The 19,510-nt window shown below is 44.3% G+C and overlaps 1 protein-coding gene across 2 annotated transcripts in view; it reads right to left on the bottom strand.

Annotated features, from left to right (window-relative positions):
* The window catches only part of LOC119161891 (methyl farnesoate epoxidase), a 201,233-nt gene that overhangs the window by 145,996 nt on the left and 35,727 nt on the right, over nt 1-19,510 (bottom strand). The gene's annotated exons all lie outside the window — the stretch shown is intronic.

The following is a 19,510-nucleotide window of genomic DNA, read 5'->3' as shown; positions in this document are numbered from 1 at the left end:
GAGGCATGGTCGTGCGCAATAACGTCGCGCTCCGCGCTCGATTTGTCATCAAGCGATAGAGCTACTAAGTGGAATACAGCTAGATGCAGGGATTAATGGCGTATCACTCTAATTCCCTGTGGTGGCCGACTCAATCGCAAGAGAGCCCCGGGAAACAACCTTCAACTGCTCAAGCTTGTGTGTGGGTGTAAAAATACTTGTTTTCATCCGCGGCGGGGCAGCAATCTATAGTGGAAAGACATGCGAAAAGCATGTAACGTATATACAATCCCAAAACATATGCACACAACAATAGATACAATCGCATATCGTACATAAATATGCCAGCACATAGCGTGTAAAAAGCAAATTTATATACATAATTTAAACAAGCATGCTACTTCATCGCGAATAGCTTAGCAAGCTAACGCACTCAGTTCACGTACGCGAGCACACCTCAGTGGCGCAGGTTCGAGTCCCGCCAAGTTTAATTTTTCTTTTTGTTTTTTTTTTCAACGTTTTTATTGTACTGCTATCTTTTCTAATGCCTCAGGTTCTAAAACAAAATAAAAGCAATATTGCGTTCAAGTACGTATGTGGGACTGTGTTTTTTGCGCAACAGTTATTAGTATTTTTATTTTCATATATAATTTTTTTATTTGTTTCATAATATAACAAAAATTAAGGACTAAGGGGAACAATGGGTCTGCTTGATTGTGAAGGGACTCGAGAAGTGAGAAAACTCAAACCAAAAAATTTATTTGAGAAAAAACTGAGCATTTCACAGCCGGACCAGTTTCTTCAAGGGTAGGCCCTAGGTATGCGCGAGACTTGCTATATGACTCATCTCAAGCTGTGGCAGTTGAGGGAAGGCAATATCACCGAGAAGCAGTTCCAAAATATATTTTGGTTGATGTTTTTTGATTCCTCCAAAAAAAGGGCTGCACAATTGTGATCGAGCCAAACCAAGAATTGCGGGCACGAAGTCATCAGACAGAAAATGAATAATGTTGATTGTTTGAAAAATTGCCCTTAATAAAAGGAAGAGTTATGGAGTGCTACGTAGCTTAACTCGCAGTAGGAATTTTATATATACATATAGATAGTTTAAAATGGACAATGTTGCACACACAGACATTGGTTAAATTTCTTTGCAGCACAGTTGAAGCATCTATGTAGAACTGAAGCATCAAGAGAAGCTCATGCGTCCTCAATTTATTGCGCTTTACATAGCTTGTATGCGTCCATGCAGCCATGATATGATATATTTTAAAGCATTTGTTTAACCTATAATCTTCTTATTCATTAAAGCTGGCCCATAAGTTGTGTCTTATGTAGCACTACAATTGAAGCGTAATCTGCATGGGGGTCTGAAACAATGCTTTTGAAAATCTCAAAACGACCCAACTCTATACACGACCATCCGTGCATCAATGATAAGCACCATTAGGTGTCCGTACATATCAGTTGTGCTCTCATACTTAATTATTTTTCTGACCACGTACTCCCTCTGCCCCTACCTCGTTTCTGTCGTGAAGCTGCGGCAAGTTGTGTATAGCTGTATTTATATTGTAGGAGCACATATACTATCAATAAAAAATTATTTTTAGGCTACATGCAATAAGTTTTCATAGATTTTCATTTCTTTTGTCGGTGCTCAGGAGAGCTAAGCTCATGGTCGATATTTTAAAATGACATTTCTCTTTGCCAATGTTAATGAGAACAGTTTCATTAATATTGACAAGTTCATTCACATTGAATTTAGTTCTCATAATTATTGTTTCTACCAAAAACAAGCCCTTGAAGTTATGCTTTTCTTGCTTGATTTGTTTTCGTGTGACAGCATGCAAGTAAAATGACAGTTATTGTCATTCCTTGTGAATGACACATTTTCCGTGTGAGAGACTTTAGCACCTGGTCATGTGCAGAAGTTGTATTCATTCTGGAAAAGGGCGAACAGTGGTGGCTGACAACACAGACTAGCCTGCGTTATTCTTTTGTACTATATATGTCACTGTGCATTCATTTATAACTTTATAGAGCTCGGATTTCCTGCTGAAAATGTGACAACAACTGTACAGTTTCCACATTTTTGCAACAATCCACATTCCTTTCATACACTATTGCACATTTTCGTTAGCACCTTACAAAATTTGTATATTTTCGTAAGACCTTACATTCTGTATTTTCCTTATGAAAGCTTCTGTACACTCCATACACTTTCCTTATTCTCCCATATCTTCCATAATGAACTCTCCGTATGCTCCATAAGTTTCCTTATCTTTCCATATTTTCCATAAAACTCACTCCATCCACGCCATAAAACTTCCTTATCCTTCCATATACTCCATAAAAAGCCTTCCATATATGCCATACATTTTCCTTATCTTTCTGTATACTCCATAAAAAGCCTTCCGTATACACCATACAATTTCCTTATCCTTCCATATACTCCATAAGAAGCTTTCCGTAAATGCCATACAACTTCTGTATATTTCCATAAAACTCTATATGTTTTCCGTATGTAGCATAAGGAAATGTTACGGAGTCCATATATTTTCCGTAAGATTTCATACGGAACTTTTCAGTAGGGAGAATATGCCTACATATCTGTTCCTGTTGAAATGTTTGCGCAAAACACACAAAAAACCCAGCGAGAAACACAAACGGGTGCAAAAACTTCAACATGAATATATTCCAACAAGACTGAGTCGTAATTTTACTCTATACCTGTGGCACATACCCACACATCGTATATGAGTATGTGCCATGCCTGGCGGAAAGAGTTTCACACGTGTGCAACGCGATTGTCCCAATTCGTATGTTATGAATAGCTAGTCATAATTGTCACACAATCTGACCTTCTCTTACGAATTTTGGTTTACCCTAAGTTAAATAAGTCATCACGCGAAAACCCAGGCATAGGATATATATATATATATATATATATATATATATATATATATATATATATATATATATATATTTAGAAAGAGAGATAGAGAGAGATAGATAGATAGATAGATAGATAGATAGATAGATAGATCAGTGGTGTCTGCAGCGTTCAAAGAAATGATTCGCAAACTACAAACACATGTCCGCCAAAGACACTTCGACAAGCCAAGTGGTGACAGGTATTCTTAGACTACTTGACAAACATACGGTATGAAACGCACGTGACCCCCTCAGGTGACGAAAATGCAGCATTCATGCAGCTTGCAAAACTAAGTGAGGAAAGCAAGTTGGACCTCTGCTGACACATGCAGATATTAGCTAAGTGCGTACAACCTGTATGCGCTGAAATTTTACTAGAGATGAAAAACATTTCGCAACTTTTGAGAAGTTTTACTTTTTGTTGATATCCAGGAACAGCGAAATCATAAGGAAAGAATTTCAAATTAATTTCAAAAATCCTCAGCATGAGGTGTCACTGGAGCTTTTAGAAATTTATGCGATAAAACGCGTCGATGCAGACCTCACAGTAGATCTCCGTGTTACAAACGGTACAGCAGCAAATCATCATCATCCGAATCATCGCCTTCATTAGAGCTTTTACTAGCTTTTGCCGCGGGAGAGTTTTTACGTTTATTTACCGCTATGCGCTAGCGCTTTGACAAATGAGTATACCTATAAATAACCGACAGAATATGGCAAAGATAAAGTAGGTCGTGAAACTAACCCAAAATTACGCTCTTTACGATGAGAATTTAGGTTAGGTATCGTTTGTCAATTACCAGATGTTACATATATAAAGCTGCCTCGCTAGCACAACAAATGAATAACATTTGTGTCAATGGGCACGTCTTGGATTAGAGTCACTCCGCATCATGCATTTAAGTGCACGATAAACTACTCTTAATATATTATTGACTCACTAGTCACGTCTACCAGCCTACGGGGTCACGTAACTTCAAAGAGGAGCGGTGGGCGTGAGAGCGTCACTGCATACTCCAAATGTTTCCTAAGATACGCGCACATATATACACACTACTCTAGGCCATGTATAGTCGCTCTTGAAGCAATCAAGGAGGTTCTATACTATGTCTTCTGGAGAGGCGGTGCACCCCGATAAGTGACGCTGGTCGCCGCCATATTAGAAAAGGGAAGACTCTGAAGCAGATGACAAAGTGCGCTTCGCAGCTCCACCCTCGCAGTGGCCATTGGAAATTGCGATATGCTTTTGTAAAGCAGTTAAATAATTCACAAGGCCATGGTGAGTACGTGCGTCGTGCGTCGCTTATGGGTGCACAAATCCCATAAGAAGACGCCTGCGATCACTTTTTACGTGTAAGTGTTGTCGCTTGATTCGCTGCTCATCGCCTTTTTTTCTCGTATTCTGTTAAATTAGAAACAACACCAAAGGTGCACATGTGTGTAATGCATGCATATAGCTGTATGAAACGTAACTTGAAGCTTTAAATGCTCGCTTACACGATGTTGTCTATGAGTTTTAAGTTTATGGACGAAGCACTTGCGGTTTATGGCTGCACGTATCAAGCATTGAAACGAGTAGGATGCCTAAATGTCCTTTGAATTTCAAGTTTTTTGATGTTTTGCAAGGCAAGACTGACGGTGTTCATGCATATTTTTTTGGCGAGTGAATATCGAGTTTGGTGCACGTTTATCCAGGAATTCGCACACGTAGAGAATAATTATATGCTGTGATTATCCGAGTTACAAATTTGCGAAAGACAGTGCACTGTGTTCTGCCTGGAAAGATGCTGTTCGAAGAAATAGTTGGAGGGCTACGGACGGTGAACACCACTGTTCTATTCACTTCAAAGAATGCTGTTTCGACAGAACGAGGCAAAGAACCAGACTGCGGCCTGGTAGTGCACCTTCAATTTTTCCTGCTTTTCGAGCACCTTTGCAAAAACCTGTTAGTTTCTACCTTCTTTCCGTAGCTTCAATAGAATGTAGTCACAAAAATAAGCAATTGCGTCTGAGGCAAGATGAGACACCTTTGGAGTCTGTCTTATTGTGCCGACCGAAACTAAAGCGAAAACACCGTTAGACGAATTTGCCAAAATGAGTGAGTGGCGTTATATCAAACATCGCGCTAGTTCGTTTTTAGGCTCTGAAGGCTGCGCTTGCCATGACAACGCACGTCGCTAACGGAAGTTCATAAATATTATGCATAACTAACGTCACTACAATCGTCCTTATAAACAATTCATTTGGGGTACGTCTTCTTGAGTTGGTCGGTTGCACGTGACATGGTACCGCCTGTAAAATGGTACCGCTTGTAAAATGCTTACAATTCGATACCTACATGAATATTACTGGTGATTCTCAGTTTACTTGATTTCCTCTCTTTTTTAAACTTTAGCTTTATATATTTCAACTTCCTTATATATATTCTCTTCTAATCTGCTAACACACACACAGGCAAATATATGAAACAGGCGAGCAAATGTTGCATTCCCTTTGAACTTGCGTATCTGCCGGCGCATTTCTTAAAACACCCAATAATTACTACAACCTTTTTGTACCGCAACTGTGCGTCAGCAAGCTTGATAGGCGAAGCATCCCTCGACAACAGATTGATCTGAAAGCGTGTAGCTGACAATGGGTGCATGAAATATTTTTTTCATAAACAAGAAGAGGCATTTATTCGTTGGTGTAACCGAAAAGTGCTTTCCGTCTTTTTTTATTTTGGAACTGCAAACCAACGCGCGCAACACGCGTATTCTATTGCGGTCTATGACGGTTCCGCTTTGTTTTCCTTCTAGTATTATGGCCACAAGTGGCTTCACATACCTCCCGCTGGCGTCGACCGGGACTGCCATTCTATAGAACCTCCTTGGCAGCAATACTGCCTGGTAAACCTTTCCTTACACGGTACTCAAGAGAGAGAGATGAATAGAGAGGAAAGGCAGGGAGGTTAACCAAGCTTGGCTCGGTTGGCTACCCTACACTTGGGATGGGGGAAAGGGAGAATAATAAAAAGAAAGAGATAGAAAAGAAGAGAAGTAATAAATAGGATGAATAGTCAGCTCGAGACTACACAGCATGGTGTCACACTGTTCTTTCACAAGCGACCGTGAAGTCTGGTCGTCCTTGAGAAGTGCAAGAGGGCTTTCGTGGCTTTGCATGTGTAGAAGACCGTCGGCCAAGGTCTCAGAATCTTCTCTTGTGTAAGCGGCCGTGAATCCAGCCGACCGAGTTTGGCTTCCATAATATGTCGTTTAGACTAGTATGCTGGGCAATGACATAGAATGTGCTCGAGCGTTTCCTCGCAGGCACAGATTTTGCAAGCCGTAGTGCTCGCCATTCCAAGGAGACGAGAGTACGCATTTGTAAATGCCACGCCCAGCCTCACGCGACACAGTAAAGTTGGAGCGCATCGTGGGAGCCCGTATGGCAAACGAAGTTGCAAGTTTGGGTTGATCGAGTACAGGTGCGTGTTGGAGAAACCCAGTGTATTCCGTTGTAGGAGAGTTACACGGCGAGCAAGTGATTGTAGTCACCTTGCAGCGTCCATCCCCAAAAGTGGTACTTTTTTGTTGATATCCAAGAACAGCGAAATTATAGGGGAAGACTTTCAAAAGAATTTCAGAAATCCTCAGCAGGAGGTGTCACTGGAGCTTTTAGAACTTTATGCGATAAAACGCGTCGATGAAGAACTCACAGTAGATCTCCGTGTTACAAACGGTACAGCAGCAAATCATCATCATCCAAATTATCGCCTTCTTAGAGCTTTTACTAGCTTTCGCCGCAGGAGAGTTTTTATGTTTATTTACCGCTATGAGCTAGCACTTTGACAAATAAGTATACCTATATATAACCCACAAAATATGGCAAAGAGGAAGTAGGTCGTAAAACTAACCCAAAATTAAGCTCTTTACGATGAGAATTCAAGTTAAGTATCGTTTTCAATTACCAGATGCTACATATATAAAGCTGCCTCGCTACCACAACAAATGAGCAACATTTGTGTCGACGGGCACGTCTGGGATGAGAGTCACTCCGCATCATGCATTTAAGTGCACGATAAACTGCTCTTGATATATTATTGACTCACTAGTCACGTTTGCCAGCCTACGGGGTCACGTAACTTCAAAGAGGAGCGGTGGGCGTGAGAGCGTCACTGTATACTCCAAATGTTTCCTAAGATACGCGCACATATATACACACTACTCTAGGCCATGTATAGTCGCTCTTGAAGCAATCAAGGAGGTTCTATACTATGTCTTCTGGAGAGGTGGTGCACCCCGATAAGTGACGCTGGTCGCCGCCATATTAGAAAAGGGAAGACTCTGAAGCAGATGACAAAGTGCGCTTCGTAGCTCCGCCCTCGCAGTGGCCTTTGGAGATTGTGATATGCTTTTGTAAAGCAGTTAAACAATATACAAGGCCATGGTGACTACGTGCGTCGCTTATGGGTGCACAGATTGCATCAAGAAGACGCCTGCGATCACTTTTCACGTGTAAGTGTTGTCGCTTCATTCGCTGACGTTCGCCTGTTTTTTCGCGTATTCTGTTAAATTATAAACAATACCAAAGGCGTGCATGTGTGTAATACACGCATATAGCTGTATGAAAAGTAACTTGAAGCTTTCATTGCTCGCTGACACTACGTTGTCTATAAGTTTTAGGTTTACGGCCGAAGCACTTGAAAACACCGATAGACGAAGTTGCCAAATTGAGTGAGTGGCCTTATATCAAACATCGAGGTCCCTCGTTTCTAGGCTCTGAAGGCTGAGCTTGCCATGACAACGCACGTCGCTAACGGGAGTTGATAAATATTTTGCATAACTAACGCCACTGCAATCGTTCTCACAAACGATTCATTTGGGGTTCGTTTCCTGGAGTTGGTTGGTCTCACGCGACTTCGTACCGCCTGTAAAATGGTACCAGCGGTAAAATGATTAGAATTCGATAACTAAAGAAATATTACTGGTGATTCTCAGTTTACTTGATTTCCTCTTTTTTTTAAACTTTAGCTTTATATATTTCAACTTCCTTATATATATTCTCTTATAATCTACTAACACACACACAAGCACACATATGAAAGAGGCTCGTGGGAGCCCGGAAGGCTAACGAAGTTGCAAGTTTGGGTCGATCGAATACAGGTGCGTGTCGAAGAAACCAGGTGTATTCCGTTGTTGGAGAGTTAGACGGCAAGCAAGTTATTGTAGTCGCCTGCAGCGTCTGTTCTTCATAGTGGTATGGGGGTACTCAGGTCTTGGTCATGAGCCAATTGAGCAGCTTCTTCCGCACGGTCATCGCCGAGAATTCCGCAATGACTCGGCAACCACTGAAATACTTTATCGTGACCTTCCTTGAGCGCTTCGTGGTAGTTCTGTCTTATATGATATACGAATTTTTCGTGTAACCCGTGCTACGTAGCAAGCCATAGTGTCTGTAAGACTGACCTCGAGTCACAAAAGATGACCCATTGGTTAGGTAGCTGCCGAAGAATGTATTTACTGCACCTTGAAGCGCTGCGAGCTCTGCTGCTGTCGACGTCGTGGTGTGAGAGAACTTGTATCGACGCAACACATTATCAGATGAAACAACCACTGCTCCTGTAGAGCTGTTGAAATTAGTTGAGCCATCGTTGTAAACATGTATGCGGTTGAAGTACCTTTCGTCCAACAGTCGCAAAGTCAATTGCGTCATGGCTAGTGGTGACATGCGTACCTTCTTAACGAATGCAGGAACGGATAAGCGCTTGTCAGGTTGAGCGATACTCCATAAAGCAGCTGCTGGATGCGTCGCAAGTTTGAAGCCAGACGCTAATATGTCCTGATGTTTTGTCACAATACCGCAGAACGAAATATGGGGCCTCCGCGCTGTCAAAGACGCTAAATTATGTGATGGTAGCAGTGATGAATGCCGAATGTGTGCTCTCAGCGTCTCGACAAGATATGCGTTGTGACCGGCTGCTCTTGTGCGATGACAATAGTTGCCACTGTCAATCGGCCTCTTGGAAGGCCAATACAAGTCCGTAGTGCTTGTGCTTGTACGCTCTGTAGTGCACGGATGTTAGTCTTGCATGTGTTGGACAGGACAGGAAGGCTGTACCGGAGAATTCCGAGAAAGAGGTGTGTATTAAGCTGCAACATGGAGTGCACGGATGGGCCCCATGATTTTCCGGTGACGAACTTGAATAGATTCTCAATGCCAATGAGTTTTTTCTTCAGGTATGCGACATGCGGGCCTACAAATAAGCATTTCACAAGTCGTGCGGTGCGACAAGGCGGCGTTTTGTGTCCGACTCTTTTCAACCTGGTTCTGGTGGGGCTCACCGAAATGCTACCACGGACGGCTTATATATCTCTCTACGCTGATGATATCTTCACTTGGGCATACGGCGTGACACGGCCTTAAGTGCACGCAAGGATACAGAAAGCGGCAACGAAGACACCGGTATAACTTCACCGGCAAGGTTTGACTATCGCAACAGAAAAATACACAGTGGTGGCGTTTACACGCAAAACGTTGTCTTTTTACTCATTGTGCATCGATGGCAGAGCAATTGCATATAACAGCAATCATAGATTTTTAGGTGTCATCGTAGATCATGACCTAACGGTACTCAAGAGCGCCTTTCACTCAGTGGTGGTAAGTCATGTGAAGAGTTTCTTAAAATAACGTGTATTATGCCGATGGAGCCAAAGTTGAGACATTTTGTACACTCAATTACCCTTCAAGCTAATAGAATAAAAGTGTTCTAAATTACCCAGAGGTTTCATCTGCACCGTTTCAAATAGTATGTGTCACAACGCTACAATAAACCCCACAAAACAAATACAGAGCGTACGCACGTCAGATAACTATGCACATGAGAACCGGGCTCGAGTCTGGCCTGACTCAGGCCCGGACCCGACCCAAACATGAAGCTCCCAGGCCTGAGCCCAATCCAACAACCTCTTACCCGGCCCAAAACGACCCGTGGGCCTGACCGACCCGGGCCCGTGCAGTGCTCAAGTCTGAACCTGTAATCTGCCAATTTGACAAAGCCGCACCGACTATCCTCTATACCGACGCCAGTGGCCATCGCCATCACCCACTTGTATTTTTGTCCTTATCGCCACAGTATGTCTTCATCATCGTGCTCGTCTAGGTGAAGGCTCTGCCCATTCGTTTGCCGAAGTCTTGCGCCAAATGAACGCTGTCCCAACTCTCCACACACACGTATATATATATATATATATATATATATATATATATATATATATATATATATATATATATATATATATATATATATATTATTTATTTATTTATTTATTTATGAAGAGTTTAGGAATTATCTAGCAGGCTTTGATACTGTATATCATAGCAAGCAAAATATTCGACACACAACAGATGTTTTAGCCAGTTTACTCCGACAATTCAGCCGTGGGACGGGACTTCATTTGGCAATACAGAACATAAAATATTCGCACACTTATATTTGCCAATGATCGATGGCTTTAAACACTTGTCCAGTTAAAACGAACAAGACTTTTCTGCATCGGCAGAAAACTGGCTTTCCCTGATAAAAAATATACAATAATGTGAAATATTACCCTGTGTCAATCATTGCCAAGTGGCGTAGTTTAACAGGATACACGTGTACATCGTGACAATACGAATGGAATAACCTTTTTTCACAAAGACTGTACAGATAGTTGGTTTGTAAAAAATGCGCAGTAAAATTGAAAAGAAAGAAAAATATATTGATTGATAAGTGAGATTGAACATCCCAACACTACCATTTAATTATGATAGGCGACGAAGTGGATGCCTCTGTTAATTTCGACCACCTGGGTTTCTTTAACGTGCCCAGAAATCTGAGCACATGCACCTACAGCACTTCCGCCTTCCGTCGGAATTGCAGCCTCTGCAGCCGGGATTCGATCGCCCGACCTGCGGGTCAGCCACCGGGTACCTTAGCTACTAGACCACCACGGCCTGGCAAGAGAACTATATGTAGAATTCTATTGCTTTTCCTTTTCTACGTTATCAGCAGAGCGCACTCTAGGAAGAAAAACTCCACTGTCATGATACTCGGCTGTGATAAAGAAGCAGGCTAGCGTTATTGTTGATCAAGACAACTTACGTGGAAGGAAGTACCGTTAGTGTGCCTGTATTGTCGTCTAAGCTATTGTCCCTGCACTATCGGCTAAAGTATTGAACTTGAATATCAGGTATTATTCCTGGAGCTCAGGATCATGATTTGACCGGAAACGAGGTTTGAGAATGGTTGCTTTGATGCGGTTGAAATATCGGCCTGAAGTGTAAACTTGTCGTGATAATGATAGATTAGGAAAAATATTTACATAGGATTTGTGGTTATTGACGCGTATTCTGATTGAAGTTTCTGTTTGACCAATACATTGCTTTGAACAGGCACTGCACTCCAGCTTGTACACAGCATTGTAAATGTTGCAGTCAAACCTGCCACAAATCTTTACTCTAAAGTCCGAAGATGTGCTTGCGACGTTCCATGTGGTTTGCATGTGCACACATATTTTAAACGTGGTTTGTTACAAGATGCGCATTCACTCTCTTTACGGGCACCAATTTAAGATGACGTAACTTATCGTGAAAACATTTCGACCATTGGTAAACAACACGAGATGGCTCAAGAAAGTTTTGTGAGATTATCTCTTTTTGTTAGGATGTTGTAGTGCCGTTTTACTATGGCAGGTACCTATAAAGGAATGATTAACATTTCAGAACAACATTAGCTTGAAGAACTATCAGTCCCTTCATGCTTTTGAAAATCTTTGCGCATATATTCAGGTCTTTTCGAGCTATGGCTTGGTCAATTATTTTTGCGGGTATTTTTTGAACTAGAGAAGCTTGATCAATATTTAGGGTTTAACATCTGAAAACCACAATGTGATTATGAGAGATGCCGTAGTGGAGGGCTCCGGACAATCCCCCTCCCCCTGAGGTTCTTTAACAGGCACCGAAATGTGAGCCCACGAGACTGCAGAATTTCCGCCTCCATCAAAAATGCAGTCGCCACCGTGGGGATTCAATCCCGCGATCTGCGGGTCATCAGCTGGGTACCTTAGCCAGTAGACCACCATGGCGGGGCCGAACTAGAGAATTTTTGAGCCTGTTACAATTTTTAATGAAGTATATACAGTCAGAGCCCAATTGCTTGAATTGATGAGCATGGCTGTGAAAAATTCCTGTTTTTCAATGTCGGAGGAGCCAGCTCTTAAAATTCGGAACTTTATGTTGGTCAGTGGACCTGCAGAACATCCCTGTGACAAGTTTTTTTTCTGAAATAGTGACTGTTACACACAGAAACGTCCAGAAGTGCGCGAAAGTATTGCAAAAACAAAATATACGATTATAAATTATTAGACTCTTGAATGAAACCAAGCAGACTTACTTTAGCATGCGTTTATTTAAGCAAAATATTATCAATGAAGCGCCGATAGGAGATATTGAAGCTTGATTTACTAAAAAATTTGCCTTCAGAATGCCCAAGAATATATCGGAGCAGTCAGAGCCTACTTTCGTATCTATCGAGCTGCAGTTACCTTGTACCTAGTGTTGTTACATTCAATCATGTTTAGCTGAAGATAAGTCTTAAAGAGTGCCAAGTGCTTATTTATCAATAGAATTATCAAAAAGGGAACTGTCATAGGCCTTTATTACTGCAGAAATACTATCTTTATGACGTATGTTGCTGCATAGTGATGCCACTTCCCGCATTACTAACATTCAACCAGATGAAAGATGAACATCTACAATTTTCTAAAGGCAATGGTTGGCGTGTCTGATGGATGACGAAAATGTGACTAGAATCTTTTGAATGAGGAAGTTGACGTAACCAGATGTTTTCAGTGACGCTGCCAATTCCCGAAATGGTGGGATGGTGGAGATTACTCTCCTTGTGAATTTTAAGAAGCCTGTAAATTCTGGCCGCTACGGGACTGAGCGGTATCAATGAGTGGACTGCCTTTTCGTGCAATTTACCACGTTCTAGTACAGACGTAAGTGCATCCTTCAGCTTAGATTTACACTTGCTAATTGGATTAGAGAGAAAAGCTTTCTAAAAGATGGCGTCTGATAGTTGCTTGTCGGCCTCGTTTATACAGCTTATTTTTTCAGGAATACAGATGTTTCCATAAAAAGCTATAACAGGTAGGCACCTACCGTCTTCGCAGCAGATTTAGGCCAAGGCGGGAAGATTTTATCACTAATGAGATAACTCAAGAATGATTGTTTGACAAAAATATTGAATTTACTTCTTCATTGTAAACTTTAGGGTGGTGTTCATATGGCAAAGTTGTTCTACGTGAGAAAGTATGGCAAGCGTTGTTTTTAAAAATTGAAATTATCACGCAAGCTTTCATGATTCTAACGTCAAATTTCAGAACTCTGGTGCGAAATAAAGCAAAAACTAACACACTGAGTGCGTCGAAACTGTGTGAGTGCGTGAAAACTAACGCACTCGGTGTGTTAGTTTCATTTTTTTCGGCACCGCGGTCTAGAAATTCAACGACGGATCACGTAAACCACACGTGATATTTTCCATTTTTAAGAACTTTAGGCTCGCCATGTTTTGTGACGCAGAACAACTTTTTCATATAAACATCCACCCCAAAATTGAAAATAAAAGAGGCATATCAATGTTTTTATCAATTATTCATTTCTGTGCAATCTAACTAGTGGCAAAATCTTTCCGCTTCCACCCAAAGTGGCTACGAGAAGAACTGCCTACCTATTATAGCATTTTAAGGGAAATTTAGTGTTGCTTAGAAAAACACCTTGTATAATCAACAGAGTTGAGAACAACAATATACCCCGCTTATCGGCTAATTTAAAAGTGGTATCATGATTTGTCGACAATTGTTCCAGAGCGAGCTTCTCTTCTTTGGGTGAATTGCGGCAGTAAGGCAGTACTTTTATATATATAGCCAGGCAAAATGTCGTGTTGTACAGCGTTTATATAAATGTCTAGGCACCTGTTGCGCTGCGGCGATGGTGCCCATTGTTTATGTGTCGGTAGGGCTTGTCGAGTTTTGTTTGGGAGTGTGGCAGCTTGGGCTAGTTGGTATGGCATGACGATAGTTAGAGCGCGAGAACAAAACGATGACACAGTCCTTCTTGTCTCTGTGTCGTCGTTTTGTTCTCGCGCTATAACTATCGTTTTGTTTGGGCTTCGGTAGTATTGATAGTAATCACTGAGACACAAATTACGGGAAAAATTGTGTATACCCTTGAGAAGCTGAAGCTCATTGAGGTCACTTGAAACGAGATGAAATTCGAGGCTCTTCTATTAAGCCCCTACTTGCACGTTAGAAAGGACTATGTTTGAAATATTTCGACACTGCTATAGATTTGAGAGGACTGGCCTTTTCAATTGTTCAAATGTCTTGAGGCACATTTCCTCACCTCAAATATGTATGCATGACCTCAAAATTGCGATCATGCATACCTAACAATCCTGTGGAATGTTCTGTTTTAAATTGAAAGAAATACAAAATAAACTATTGTAGTCATGAAAGAGTAGCGCCTTGAGATTAAAAAACTGCTATGTATTCATTGCTCCAAGTGGTAATACATAAGATATTTATCAGGGCAGAGTTTAAATGCGGCGCCCGAAGTTTAAAGCGCCCTTAGGCAACACAATAGTTTTTTGCGAAATTTGGCGCATCCGTACCTAATTTTTACCTTCAAATATACCTGCACAATTTTTCTGCATGGAGCCCCACCGCGATGGTCTAGTGGTTAAGGTACTCGGCTGCTCACCCGCCGGTCGTCGGCTTGAATCCCAGCTGCGTTTCCGATGGAGGCGGAAGTGTTGTAGGCCCGTGCGCTCAGATTTGGGTGCACGTTAAAGAACCCAGGTGGTCGAAATTTTCGGAACTCTCCACTACGGCGTCTCTCATAATCATATGGTGGTTTTGGGATAATAAACCCCACATGTCAATTAATTTTCCGCATGAATCTAGACGGCCTAAAATTGAGGAGGTAGCCTTGACATGGAATAACCCATATATAATGCCACAGGCATGGTACGAGGTTTAGCCATGCCAATGCGAGTATGTGCCATGGTGTGAAAGAAGAAGAGGACGGTTGGTGTGCTCGTGCTTTAACGTTCGGTTCGGCTCGACGTCCAGTGCTGCTCCTGTGAACAGACGTTGTGGTCGTTCTGTAATCACGTGACATTTCCTGGTGGAGGTGCTGGGTAGTGTTGTATGCACTGCAATCAGCAGCAAGGTCCCGACACTAGTCGCGACTTGGAAGAACCAGCTGACCTACGGCGTAGCAGGCGACCCCCTGCCCTACCTCCTGAATTCGGACCATTTCCACAACTCGTCAGTACTATGGCCAGTGCGGGAACGCAAACCCAAGAAACATCAACGCTGCCTCCTCCATGGTTCTTCAACGTCCCGCGAACTCCGAAGCCGTTCCACGGTGACCCTTACGAGGACGTCGATGACTGGCTTGACGACTACAACCGTTGCGGCAGCGTCAACGAGTGGAACGAGCAGCGAAAGCTTCCGTATGTCTACTTTTATCTCGAGGACTCTGCGCGCACTTGGTAAGAAAACCATGAAGCCACTATGAGAACCTGGCCAGAGTTTTGCATCCAGTTGCGAAATACCTTCCGAAGCTCTGACCGAAAGGTGCAAGCGGAACGGCTTCTTAACTCCCAAAACCAGCGTCCGAACGAGAGTGTTGCCATGTTCGATGAGGACATGTCGCGGCTGTTCAGGCGAGCCGACTCCTCAATGACGGAAGAGAAGAAGGTGCGCCTCCTAATGTGGGGAGTGAAAAAGCAGCTGTTTACGGGACTAGTGCTGAACCCTCCCAGCACTGTATAGGATTTTCTCCGCGAAGCCACGATAATGGAGAGAATGCTAAGGCAGCGTTCGTACCAGTATGAGTGTCCTGGCAGTCTTTCGTGAGTGTCGTCGGCCCTGCCAACACCTGACGTCACGACTGTAAAAGACCTGACGGAGCTCGTGCGCAGTATTGTGCGCGAGGAGCTGCAAAAGCTGCACGTGGTGTCTTCTCCGCCCCATGTTGCTGCTCTAACGGATGTCGTTCGCGAAGAGGTCCGGCAGCTGGTGCACCTCATGACGACTCTGCGTGCAGCCGAAGTCCAACCCATGATGGCCCCGCGTCCAGCCGAAGCTCCACTATTAACGTACGCGGAAGCACTACGTACTCCTGCACCGGCTGTTGGCTATACGCCCCATTCGTCCACCCTGCAGACGGCACCGTCGTTCTACTCGGGACCACCGCAGTACGGCAACCCACCCCTTACACGGAAATCCAGTGTATGGCGTGCTCCCGACATCTGGCCTCTATGTTGTCACTGTGGTGAACCAGGTCACATCTACTGTGAGCGCGCCTACAGGCACATGGGTCTTCCTGGCTTTCGTCCGGATGCTTGTCGACCCAGAGATGCTGAGCGGCCCCGTGCTATCGCCGAATACTTGGCAAGCCAACGATCCTCAACCCTTCCGCGTCGCCTATCCCTCTCACCATCTCCACGGCGTTCCACGTCACCTGGCCAACAATCGACCTTTGCGGACGCCCTTGCAGGAAGATCGCCTAGATCCACAAGCCCGTGCCGGGAAAACTAAGAACAGCTACCTCTGGGGGTGAGGCCGCTGTTGATCAACCGTTACAAGACCCTCCCCCGATTTGCCTGCCGACATCCGACGACATTCTTTCACCGACGTGTGCCATCGACGACAAACGGGTCTCTGCTTGTTTCTCTGTCCTTGTCGACAACCACCCGCTGACCACTCTGGTAGATACGGGTGCCGATTATTCTGTTATAAGCGCTGACCTCGCTGCACAGCTAAGAAAGGTAACGACACCTTGGGGACATGGAACCAACCTCCGGACTGCGGGAGGTCACCTATTGACACCGCTAGGAATGTGCACTGCCCGCCTCCGAATTGGTGAGTCGACGTACATTGTTTCCTTCGTTGTATTGCACGAATGCTCCCAAAACCTGATTTTCGGAATGGATTTTCTCCGCGAGCATGGAGCCATTATTAACCTTCGCGACCTGCTCATAACGTTATCTAACGACCATACAGCCCTACGAAAGGATGCAATTGCACCGACCACAACACTTCGAATTGCTGACGACACCATCGCACTGCCGCCGCGAGCCAGTATGTTGGTAACTGTGGAGAGCAACTGTGGCAACAAGAGTAGTGGCATCGCGGAAACTAACCTCTCGGTGCTCTTGGCTCGGCAGATTTGTGTCGCGCGTGCTATCGTCAAACTAAAACATCGGAGGACTCAGCTTCTGATCACGAATTTCTGCGGCCAGTACCAACACTTGGCAAAGCGAACAGCGATCGCGAACTTTGAAGCCATTGATGACGAAGAATGTTCCACTATCGCTCCGATTGCCAATGCTGCCGAAGGTAACACTGCGTTTGCCAGTACAGTTGACGTGAATTGCCAGCTATCCTGTGCGCAGCAACAACAGATACGCATGATTTTACGTACGTATAGTGATTGCTTTGCGTCCACCTCCAAAATCAAGCAGACCCCAACCGTGAAGCACCGCATTATAACGGACCCTACCGAACGGCCTGTACGACAGCACGCCTACCGCGTGTCACCAAAAAGAACAAGAGGCAATACGTTTTCAAGTGAAACAGATGCTCGACGATGACGTGATCCAATCCTCTAACAGTCCATGGGCGTCACCCGTCGTACTTGTTAAAAAGAAAGACGACACTCTTCGATTTTGCGTCGATTACCGGAAGCTCAACAAAAAGACGAAGAGAGACGTCTACCCTCTCATACACATAGATGATTCACTGGGTCGACTTCGACATGCCCGATATTTTTCCTCAATGGATTTACGCAGCGGCTACTGACAGATCGAGGTCGATGAACGTGACAGGGAAGAAACAGCATTTATAACTCCCGATGGCCTTTACGAATTCAAAGTGTTACCATTTGGATTGTGCTCTGCACCAGCAACGTTCCAAAGGTTGATGGACACAGTCCTGTGTGGTCTGAAGTGGGAATCCTGCCTCGTGTATTTAGACGACGGCGCTGTTTTTTCCAAAAGATTTGAGCAACATTTACAACGACTTCAGTCCGTCTTCGTCGCTATTCGATCCGCAGGCCTATCGCTAAAACCGGAGAAGTGTCATTTCGGCTACGAAGAACTAAAGTTCCTCGGCCACCTTATCAGTCACGACGGCATTAGACCATGGCTGTTTCTGCATTTCCTCCACCTTCGAACAAACGGGATTTGCGCTGGTTTTTGGGTCTCTGCGCCTACTACAGGCGCATTGTCCAGAGCTTTGCAACATCGCTGAACCCCTTACCCGTTTAACGAAGGAGGATACTCCTTTTTTGTGGGGTCCAGAGCAGAGAGCCGCTTTTTCCCAGCTTCAGCAGTGCCTTCAGAGTGAACCCTTACTAGGGCACTTTGATGAAGATGCCGCCGCCGAACTTCACAACTGACGCAAGCAACATCGGTCTTGGTGCAGTGCTCGTCCAGTGACAAGACGGCGCTGAACGTCCCATCGCTTATGCTAGCTGCATTTTTTCATCTGCGGAAACTAACTACTCGACTCGGAGAAGGAATGTCTTGCTGTTATTTGGGCGATAACAAAGTTCCAACCGTATCTGTATGGCCGTCCATTCAGAGTAGTTACGCACCAACATGCTCTCTGTTGGCTGGCCAATCTCAAGGACCCTTCAGGGCGCCTCGCGAGGTGGAGCTTACGCCTTCAAAAATTTAAGGTTACAGTCGTGTACAAGTCGGGCCGCAGGCACACTGATGTCGATTGCCTTTCGCGAGCACCCCTCGCGACGACATCGAGGGACGATGATACCAATGGCCATTTTATTTGTGCAGTCAGTGAATCTGACTTGGCCCAACAGCAGTGGAATGGTTCAGAGATCCAACAACTTATCAAATACCTTCAAGGTCGCAGCTCGAGTCCACCATCGGCATTCGCACGTTCAGGGTCATTTTGTCTCCGCAACGACATCGTCTACAAAAAAACCTTCGAACCTTATGCAACTGAGTACCTCCTCGTCGTTCCACCAGGGCTACGTGCTCACATTTTATCTGCCTGCCACGACGAGCCTTCCTCCAGCCACCTAGGATTTGCACGTACCCTTGCCCGGTGTGATGGTTAAGGACGTTCGTCACTGTGTTTGTTGATAGCGGACGAAAAAGGATTAACATCAACAATGGATGCGAACAAAAGAAGCGTTATATTATACACTAGAGAACGAAGTGGCAGGTGAAAATAAAACTATATGTCCAACCCTACACGCCACGCGTCACGCAACATGTACGAGAGTCAGACCTCTAGCATGCGGAGAGCTCGCGGCTACGCTTACTCTGAGTCCAGCGCGTAGAGTTCTCAGTTCGCAAGAGAAAAGCGCTGCCTCACAGTTTGGGTCCCCGTCGTCCCGACATGATGCGATCGTCGACGTGCGCGAGGGCAAAGGTGGCACGGCTGGAGCGGCTGGAACGGCTTACGGCACACGGATGCGCTACCGTGTGCAGCGCCGTTTAGTCAGACGTCGCGGCCAGCAGTCAGGGTCGCAACTCCTG

This window comes from Rhipicephalus microplus, chromosome X (genome assembly GCF_043290135.1).
Source record: "Rhipicephalus microplus isolate Deutch F79 chromosome X, USDA_Rmic, whole genome shotgun sequence".
NCBI classification, from domain to species: domain Eukaryota; kingdom Metazoa; phylum Arthropoda; class Arachnida; order Ixodida; family Ixodidae; genus Rhipicephalus; species Rhipicephalus microplus.
This window is presented reverse-complemented; position numbering and strand designations above follow the sequence as displayed.